Source organism: Echinops telfairi, unplaced genomic scaffold (assembly GCF_000313985.2).
Source record: "Echinops telfairi isolate 266 unplaced genomic scaffold, ASM31398v2 ScPeMD7_443;HRSCAF=831, whole genome shotgun sequence".
Taxonomy (NCBI): domain Eukaryota; kingdom Metazoa; phylum Chordata; class Mammalia; order Afrosoricida; family Tenrecidae; genus Echinops; species Echinops telfairi.
Genome location: NW_022104341.1, coordinates 10,976,850 through 10,987,421, shown reverse-complemented (window position 1 = coordinate 10,987,421; position 10,572 = coordinate 10,976,850). Strand labels below are relative to the sequence as shown.

The 10,572-nt window shown below is 35.0% G+C and overlaps 1 non-coding gene across 1 annotated transcript; it reads right to left on the bottom strand.

The window, feature by feature from the left end:
• Positions 1-8,969: 8,969 nt before the first annotated feature.
• On the bottom strand, positions 8,970-9,133 carry LOC115870261. The gene has a single exon (XR_004046628.1). It is a non-coding gene; the product is annotated as a U1 spliceosomal RNA (small nuclear RNA).
• Between the last annotated feature and the right edge of the window lie 1,439 nt (positions 9,134-10,572).

Here is a 10,572-nt window from a genome sequence, read left to right as displayed (position 1 = left end):
ATTACTTTCTATAGTCTCTAAAATATTTGCTGACTTTCTCAAGTGAAACTTCCTTCTTCTATCTTTTTGTTGTTGTTCATGGTCTTCAGTAGAAGAAGTAATGTGAATAAAATAAATATTTTATTGTTGTTTTTTTCCTCACCCTCATTCAATCTTTTAGAAGGTATTTTTTTCTGATGGAGAAAGAAAGATTTTCAAGTTTCTTACAGATTAGGGCTTGGTAGTATACCAGCAATCTATGCAAAAGTTTTTTGCTATCATAGAAATTGTCGTGTACTGAAGGAAATATAGAAATAATTACACAACAAATAACATATAAATTATTTACTTACCAAATCTAGAAATATGATAGATAAGTTACATTTATGACTTTAAATTCCCTTTGTTTATTTTAACTCCTGTAAGTTTAGCATTTAGAAGTATGTTGGTAAAGTAAAAAGTATTGCTACTCAGAGGTTAGTTTTCATATCCTTACGTATACAGTGTTTTCCAACCAAAATTAATTAAACTTGTTCACATGATCAGTAGATAGCAACAGACAAGCCCTTTCAATAAAATATTTGTCCCAGTCTCATTAGATTGCCTTATAAAAAAATAAAAAGCTCACACAAAAAGTGATGTATGAAGAATTTCCAGCTTAAAAAGCTGATATTTCCATCAATCTTTCAAGCCAAGTCAATGCTAATTAGGAAGATTGTATCTATCAAATTATAACCAGAAAATGCTTTAGATTTACCAATGTTACAATTAAAATCTACACACAAGAAATACAGTAGCACGTGTGATACAAAGATTCTGAATAATAAGATCAAAACCCAAATGAGGGAATGATACCAATTCCTAAATTCTAAATGTGGTTTGTAGAGTGCTATGAATGACAGTGGGAACTCAAAATCTATTTGCAGGATCCCTGGTGATTGCAGGTGAATTTAGTTCCCAGTGAATACTCACTGCCAACAGACTAGAAAACAGGCAAAGAGCATTGAAAAAGCATTCTAGCAACTCTACTTAGATGGGAATGTAACATCTTGCCATTAGCTGTCCGTCTGGAAATTACTTTCAATTTGTCCTAAACTTTTAATATACTTTATTTTCTTAGATTGAGGATTTTGCTGTTTTATATGATCATTGTTACTGGGTCCCTTTTATTTTTCCTGTCCTTTTTCTTGTTTCCTCTGTTTTTCTGGATAAGGAAGCCAGGATTTATGAAAAAGTAACTGAAATAAAAATTATCTGGGGACAAAAAAAGGAAAGGTTGGAAAATGGGGAATGAAAACCAGTGCGTATAAGAAGGAAGAAAATGTTCCAATGTTGATTATGGTGACAATTATACAACCCTTCTAAATATGAGTGAATTATGGAATTATATATGTTAATTAGAGCTTAAAAAAATACCCTTATGTTAAAAAATGACTTCCAAGGTGACCAATTAAACTCAAAGGAGTTAGTTCAGAAGGTTTTGATAACTGTTTTTGTTTTTAATCCCGAAAGGGGTAATATAAATAGATTTTTCCAAGGGCATTGGAGGTAAAGAGGACATATAAGAAGTTTTAAGAAAATTGAAGAAATTACCTTGGTGAGAAAAAGACCATGAAGTTTGGGGTGAGAAAAAGAACAGAGAAGTTTCACTGAGAATTTTTTTTTCCACCACAATGCACTTAATTATTCTTGGAAGGTAGCAAGGACTGTGTGAAGAAGATGTTAACAAACCCAAGGACAAAGGAACAACAAATGATCTAATATTGAGGGCCAGGATATCTGGTAGAGCTTCATCATGAACAATGTAATGGAGAGGAATTACTGAAACCTGAGTGAAGGCCAAACATGATAGTCGGACAAGAGAAAAGTAAAAGGAAATAGAGGAAATGAACTAGGAAGCTGTGTGTTAGTCAGGGTAAACTAGAAAAACAAATCCATAGAAACTCAAACGTGTATAAGAGAGAGTTTTATAAAGACAGTAATTGTACATTAAGTACTAGTACATTGTACTGTACTAGTCCAGTCCAAGCCCATAAGTCTGATATTAACCATATGTCCAATATCAATCTATAAAGTCCTCTTCAGACTCATGAAATACATGCAATGATGCTGAATGCAGGACAATCACAGGCCAGTGGGTAGAAAGTCTGTGTCCAGTAGTGTTGTAAGCATCTCAGTGCTGGCAGGAGTCTCCATATGGCTTATCCAGTTTCCAGGACACAAGGGTCTATCAGCATAGTGCCATGTGTCTTGTCAGTAGAGCATCTCTTAGGGAGTGAGCAGAGAGGCAGAGTTTCTCCCACCTCCAAGGAGGAAATTCAGGAATTCCCAGAATCCTCAGGAGAAGGCCATGCCCACACAGAAGACTCATTGACTATGATCCAATTGACAGACTGGACTCCACTCCTTCACTCTTAATCCTCTGAAGTCTCAAATTCACACCAGATTATGTAACTACCACAGAGGCAAATGGGAATTTATAGAGGTCTAAATGCAAGCATGTACATATGTAAATATATTTATATTGGGATAACAGTTGTATGAGCCCCTAATAAAATGTTTAAAAATATATATATATATATATATTTATGTATAATGATAGGGAAATAGATCTATGTCCATATATTTACGTGTTAATTATTAAGGTAGCATACAGACATTCAGAGAGTACTCCCTGAACACAAGAACAGTTTGTTCTAATAATCTGGCATTCTGTGATGCTCAGCTTCCTGACATGATCACTGCAGACAAAATAGGTGCATAAGCAAATGTGGTGAAGAAAGCAGATGGTCCTGGCTATCCAAAGATATAGCATCTAGGGTCTTAAAGACTGGAAGATAAGCAAGCAGCAATCTAGCTAAGAAGCAACAAACTCCACATGGATGAAGCACACCGACTTGTGTGATCATGAGGTGTCGATGGGATCAGGTATCAGGCATCAAAGACCCAAAACAAAAAATAACATCAATGTGAATGAAGGTGGGGGTGGGAGGAAGTGGAGACCCAAAGCCCATCTGTAGACAATTGGACATCTCCTTATAGAAGGGTCACAAAGAAAAGACCAGCCAATCAGGATGCAGTATAACACTGATGAAACATATAACTTTCTTCCAGTTCTTTAATGCTTTCTACCCCTCCTCCACTGCACTATCATGACCCCAAGTCTACTTTACAAATCCTGCTAGACCAGAGCATGCACCCAGGTACAGATAAGAGCTGAAAACACAGGGAATGCAGGACCTGTAAACCCCTTAAGACCAATATGGAGAGTAGCCATACCAGGAGGGGAAGGGGAAGTTGGGGAGAGAAAGGGGAACCAATCGCAATGATGTGCATACAACTCCCTCCCAGAGGGACGGACAACAAAAAAATGGGTGAAGCAAGAAATCGGTCAGTGTAGGACATGAAAAAATAATAATAATTTATAAATTATGAAGGGTTCATGATGGAGGAGGGGAGGAATGAAGAGATAATACCAAGGGCTCAAGCAGAAAGAAAATGTTTTTAAAATGATGACGGCAACAAATGTACAAATGTGCTTGACACAATGGATGGATGTATAGATTGTGATAAGAGCTGTATGAGCCCCCAATGAAATGATTTTTTTTTAAGTTGCTTTCATTGGGAAGCCTTATTCCATCCACCTTACAGACTGACCTTGCCGGTTACCTTGCTTTTGTTCTTCCCACACCTCAAAGAACTTTTAAAAGGAACGCAGGTTATGTCTGTCAAGGATGCCAAAATGGAGGCTTTCATATGATATTAATTGAAGAGAGCAGAATTTTTCCCGGCAGGTTTAGAGAAATGGAAACACTAGCTACAGCAGTGGATAGACCTGGATGGAGGATATGTCAAGAAAAATGGCTTCACATTTTGATATCTTTGTTTTAAAAAAGTTCTATGATATTCTAGCAACACTTTGAATTAACCTTGCTATTCCTTAATTAAATTATATTTTGAAATCCCAACTTAAATATTGTATTTTTAACATAAGATGATTTTGACCTCCCTTCTCTTTCTCTCTAAAACATATTGCTATCTTTATATTGAGCACTTTAGCATGATTTTTAAAATAATAAAACTTATGAGCAAAAAATTCTTACTTTTTCAAATACTTAATATACTCCAATAATTTTTCAATATTATCTCAGAGCCTAAGCTAATCCAGATACATAATCAGGCATAGAAAAATGTAGAAAGCTCTATACTCTTTGTTAAGCTAATATCTTAGTTACCTAGTATTCCTGTAACAGAAATATCATGAAAACATGGCTTTAAATAACAGAAATTTATTTTGGTCAAGCTCCTTTTGATTAGCACAGCACTTTTAGTATCTCAACTTAAATAGAAATAACCTATGTTATGTTTCTTCTAGCTAGAACTTGTTATTAACACTTTATCACACCTGAATATAGATATGCTCTTTTTCCCTCTTCATTGCGTACAATTTCTTTTTAATGTTTTTTTTGATAAACCATAACAGTTTTGAACAAAGAAATCATACTTATATCTGAATTAGGAGTTTATAAGTAAAAAAATATTTTTCTATCTCAACCTGATTTTGAGGAAACCAACAGGACAATTTGTAAACATGGCTTTGGTTAAGTAAATACAAGTGTTACCTCAAACTTACATGAATTAAGTAATTATAACTAATTGCATCTTCATAACACATAGAGATTCTTTCAAAAACTCTAACGTATCAATAATTTTTAATAATGCGATTCTTTTGCTTGAGATTAGCTCTGGATTTCTTAGAATAATTACAAGAAAAATATGGAGTGACTGAAATTACAAATAGTTCAATATCTGGAATTTTTGTTTAATCATAATACATATGCATTTTTGCTTATGATATAATTTGTGATTTGAAATGTGTGCTGATTTTTTAAGTATTGATTTTCTTGTAGTAGAAGCCCAGGTCATCTAATATGTAATATAACAAATAGCTATTGCAAGGAAAATGTTGAACTAAGCAAAATAAATTGAATTCTTTATAGAGACCCTTCCAAGTTCTTTGACAAATGAAGATGATAGATGGATTGTCCAATATTGAATCAAACAACAATAGACGGTATTAAGAGGACAACATGTCAAGCAAGTATATGTGTATTGGGGTAAATTTGTAGTCTGTTAAATAAGAAAATGTTGAGACTTTAGTCATTTTCCCTCAACAGCTAAAGCACCAAATCCCATGCTATCATGTCCATGCCAATTCCTCGTGACTGTCGGACAGAGGAGACCCGCCCCTACGGCTTTCCGCGGCTGTGACTCTACAGATCTAGAAGGCCTCATCTTCCTCCTTTGGTGGTTTTGAACTGCTGACCTATATGCCGACCTACATGTTACTTTTTAAGTCATGAGGGCTTGGCAGATGTTTAATATGAATTCAGTGGGAAAGGAACTTTATAAAATAATCAAATCCAATATTAGAAGTGTTATTTTACCAAACAGACCTTGTGATACTACATATTTATAAAATCTGTTTGTTAAATAACTTGGATGGTGGACTCTACCAAATGAAATTCTAAAATGCTAGTATAAAAATGGAATTTCTAAATGACAAATATCAAATTTACTGTTTCATTTAGAGATGTGTAAATGTGATTTTAGGTGTGGCAATTAAAATGGTATTCTAAGTATATTTTAAAAGGCATTAAACACCACTAGAGGGCAGGAGTAATTTTCAATTTTAGTTAAATGGATCCTCTGATTTTGAGATTAACAAAATAATGATATTGTATTTACATTTTTGTTAAATTTTACTGAAAAGTAATTTCTATATGATGACATTTTGTGATTAACTTCATCTCAAATGCAAGTCTCTTTCATAAATTAACTTACACATTCAACAAGACACTCATAGTTCATTGGTAGACAATGAGCTTATTTAAAATATCCAAGTATTGTTTATGTAAGAATAAAGGCAGGCTAATTTGTTGTAGGTGTTCTTCTTTGTTTATTCAGTTCTGAAGGACAGGAAGAGGTACAGTAATGGAATTATAATCCATTCTATTGCTACAAATTATTTTTCATGCAACATATCCTTAGCATTTCTTTGTTAATGTTGATTTTATGATGCCCTTTGGATAAACAAGGTAAGCACGCATTTTAAATATGCTTTTCTCTTGGAAGCCTTTCTACATACTCCTCTGCAGAGTTAAATTTAAGTACTTTCTTGGTACTTATGTTTATCTCTGAATGTATATCATTATGTTAGATTGCCTTTATACTATATATCCCCACTGTAGATTTGTGAGCTCCTTAGTCACAGACCCATGATGATGTGAACACTGTATCCCAGTACTCAGAATAGTGTTTGCCATAGATTAGACACATATACAATATAAATTTGTGGGTGCATTATAATAGTAGGGAAAAAAATCAATGAAAGAGTAACTATTTACTATGGCAATAACTGTGCTGTCTGTACTGTGTATATCATTTTATTCCACACCAATATGTTATTGACTGTAAAGTGATTGATTGAGTAAAGCAATCCAACAGCTTGGTTTTCAACTTAGTTTAACCCAGCAAATATTTCTTGGACACTGAATATGTTTCCTTTATTGTGTTCAGTTCTGGACATGAAAAGATAACAAATATAATCTAAGCCCTCAAGTAACCAGGAAAAGAAAAGCACATAAAACATGTAACCACAATCTTTTCAATGGAGATTGGAGAAATTTCTCATCAATTTCAGACTGTTCTTAAGACTAGCTAAGGAAATAATGCAGCCTTTAAACAACTAGTTTGCACACAAAGAATTTGCAGAACAAATGTTCCTCTAGATGAAGGTTGTATCATACAAAGGAAAAAAATGAACCATAAAACGCTTTATGATTTTCTTAAAAGGAATGCTCCAGGACTTGTGATATTCTTTAAGAAGTGCTACTTAGCTGCCTGAACTGCCCTGGGCTCAAAACCTTATGTATAAACAATTACAGAGTTCACAAGATTTATAAACTCTTTTTGACAGTACTGGCATACAATTTATTGGATTTCACAGATATCTATAATTTGCAAAAACATGTGTATTTTTTCACTCTATTATTTTGTGCTTTTTCAAATCTGTAAAGGAGAGAGAAGCAAATAATTGAAATCACTCACTCACTGCCATTGGCTCAATTCTGACTCGTAGCAACTCTATTGGACAGGGTAGACTAGTCCTTTTGAGTTTTCAAGACTGTAACTCTTCACAAGAGTAGAAAGCCTCCTCCTACTCTCTCTCCACTGTCTGGTGGTTTTAGACTGCTGATCTTGCAGTTAGCAGCCTAACATGTGACCACTTCACCATCAGTGCTCCTTTTCAAATGACAGAAAATAAAAATGAATTCCGACGTGAAAATAAATGGGAATAGGCAGGATGGAGAAACAAAAACATGTTAAAATTGAAAACAAATTATTAAAGGAGGAAATTAGGTGTCAGGAACTAGCATTAACAGAAAAAGAACAAGAAAGATAAAATATTATGGAGAGGGAGAGATTTGTGAGAGGTTAAGGTTAATCAGCTGCCTACCTTAAACAGGGAGTAAATATCCAACTTTCTCAGTGCTCTCTGAACAATTCATGAATTGAAAGCTATTTTCTGAAGGTGACATAAGTCTCCTTGCTGTCATTTACATAAGGTCTGTGCTTTATACTGCCTTCCTATATCATCCCATCCTTCATCAGAGGCAGAAGTTCAAACTGCCTCTCCATGGCCTCAGGGATACTGATGATTAGCTTTTGGATAGGCACTTACATATCTGCTGCAAACACAATTTGAGATTTAAAAATATAAACAAATAGAGCAAAAGGATAAAAATAGAAAGCGATTCATTTCTTTTTTTCTTTCCTTCTTGACCACTGTAGTTTATAGAGAGAATGTCTATTTTGCACAATTAAGTAACCCTTCTGTTTGTGAACACTGACAATAATTGCTGTTGTCCTTGAGTGCATTTATTGACCAGAAGGGTAAATACTTATTGCAACATGTAGGAATTTAACCCTGTGATCCCCATTCTTGAGAAGAATGTAAATATTTGCAGTATATTTAATCCCATTGAGGTTTGTGCTGGAAGTCATTATAATGAACAATGACTCTTAAAATATTTTTTGTAATCTCTAAAAACAAAAATTCAGCAACCTTAAAAAGGTTTAAACTGATGACTGAAATAGTATAATTTCAAAAGCCATTTACATTGCCTTTGTACTTTCTTAAAATACAGTGCAACATAAGCAGGCTAAATGTAGCATACATTCCTAAAAGACAGACAGACAAAATTGTGGCTATGAATAATTTTAAGTGGTTTAAAGAAATGTGTGTACTAAAGAATGTTAAAATAGTTAACTTGTTAATTATAATTCTCCATTTTACTCTGTAAGCATAGACAGTCAACGTGGTTAATTTAATTGATTTTTTTCTCTTTCTAACACAATATGTTACACGGCCTGCTAGTGTAGAAATGCAAGTAAATTAAACTTAAATCATATGTTTCTGAAGATGCATCCCTGTAGCGGAAGATAAGAGGAAATTATTTTTGCACAGCCTCTGTTCCCAGACTAAGAACATTTTGTTTTCTGCTCTTTGTTTTATTCACGGTCCTGATTTGAAGGGATTGAAAGCTCTGGTTTTGAATACAGGAAAACAACAGCTCCTCAGAGGCAAACTCAGACACTGGCATTGCTCTCTCTGCGATGAACCCGGATGGTGTTGTAAAGAGGCCTGGTTATCCACCCTGGTTCTGTCTGTAGTCGCTCCTTCTGGTGCCTGAAGCCCCTCGGAGGACAGCTGTTCCATGGAGCAGGGTCGCTGCAGGAACTTTCTCCCTGGAGTAGGTCTGGCTCAAGGAGCAAGTAGGAAGCTCTATTTCATCAAACAACTTCCCTGATGACTGATAGAAGAGCTCTCCTGTGCATGCGCCCACCATTGCTTACTGTTTTTGTTGCCCTCATCCCACTGTACAGTAATTATGGATGTAGCTACTTTCTTTTCTTTTTTTTTAAACCAGGGGAGAGCATGAACGCAGTCCCCCACTACCACAAATTATGCAGTCGAGTTTCCCACATTTGGGGTAATCGCAGGGGTCAGCACATCCGGGGTGCAAAGGATAAGCCTCGCCCTGGGAAAACTACCTTCGTGATCATGGTATCTCTTCTGCCAGATAAGTATGTAGCTACCTTCTTCAAGGTAAATGCATCTGAAATCTGTGTATCCAGGACACCTAACACCATGTTCACTCCAAATCGTACTCAATAATTCTTTGACTCTTAAAATATTTTTACCGTGATTTATCTGTATGCATAACTCTATACTGAAGTGTCCAAAAGTATTACTTAATTTAACTTTATTTGATAAAAGTTTAACATTCCATTGAATAATCATAACTCCTTGTTGGCAAGAAATTCAGATACCACATATATACAATATCAATCCATTTTATAGTGTTTAAATTCAGATTTTATGTACACAGATACTACATAAAACAATTGACTCTCATGAGATTTCAGTTTTAAAATTGTGCTCACCTAAACATTCCCCTTCAGTTTGCCAGTGATGTAATCTATAGCATAAACTGAGTTGTTTTGGTTTGGTTTGGGGGGCTGGGGGCAGAGTGCATAGTGTTTATACATGAATGAATAAGCAGTATTGTTCCTTTGAAATGACAGAATTGAGAGACATTTTAGAAAATACTCACTTATTACAGAACTAGGAGACTGGTGTCACAGCAGGTTAAAAAATGAGCTGCTAACCTCAAGGTCAAGGGTTCAAAACTACCAGCCACTGCCAGTGAGAAAGATGAGGCTTTTACTCATATAAAGTGTTATAGTCTCAGAAACCCACAGGTACAGTTCTATAGCGTCTCTATGATATAGAATTGACTAGCTGGCGGTAAGTTCAGTTTTTAAAGTGCTACAAACATCCTAGGAAAAATGAATAATTGTATCTGTTTAGGTTTGTGTACATGTTAGAAGCTCTAGTGATACAATGGGTTGAATCTCGTGTTTCTAATAGCAATGTCAGTGATTCAAACATACTAGCTGCTCAGAAAGAAATATATAACTTCCTACTCTTCTGAATAATTGCAGTCTCAGAAACTATAAGACACGGTTCTATTCGGAACATACAGTGTCACTTGGTTTAGAAGCTAGTAGTAGATCAATGAAACTACTAATATAAGGCATGAGAGTATGCATGCAGGCTAACATATTAGCACAGATAAGTACAAATATGACCAGACAAGTAACCCTGGTTGTTCAGTAGTTAAGTGCTAGACTGCTAACCCCAAAGTCACAGGTTCAAAACCACCATCTAATGTATGGAGGAAGGTGTGGCAGAAAAATGCCATAATGTGAGGCAGGTCTCCTCGTTCTATAGGGTTCCTATGAGTAGAAGGCCATGACCAGAACGCAGTAACTTCACCACAAGTTGGTTAAAACACTATTCATCACTACAAGAGACGAATAATTTGAGGAAAGTTGAGGAAATTAATTCCAAAACTGGGTATTAGAAGGACAAATTGATCCAAATATTTTATTTTATCTGTAATTAAAGAATGCTCTTTTTGTTTGTTTGTTCAGAAAATAAAGAATACCCTATCAGAGAATAAT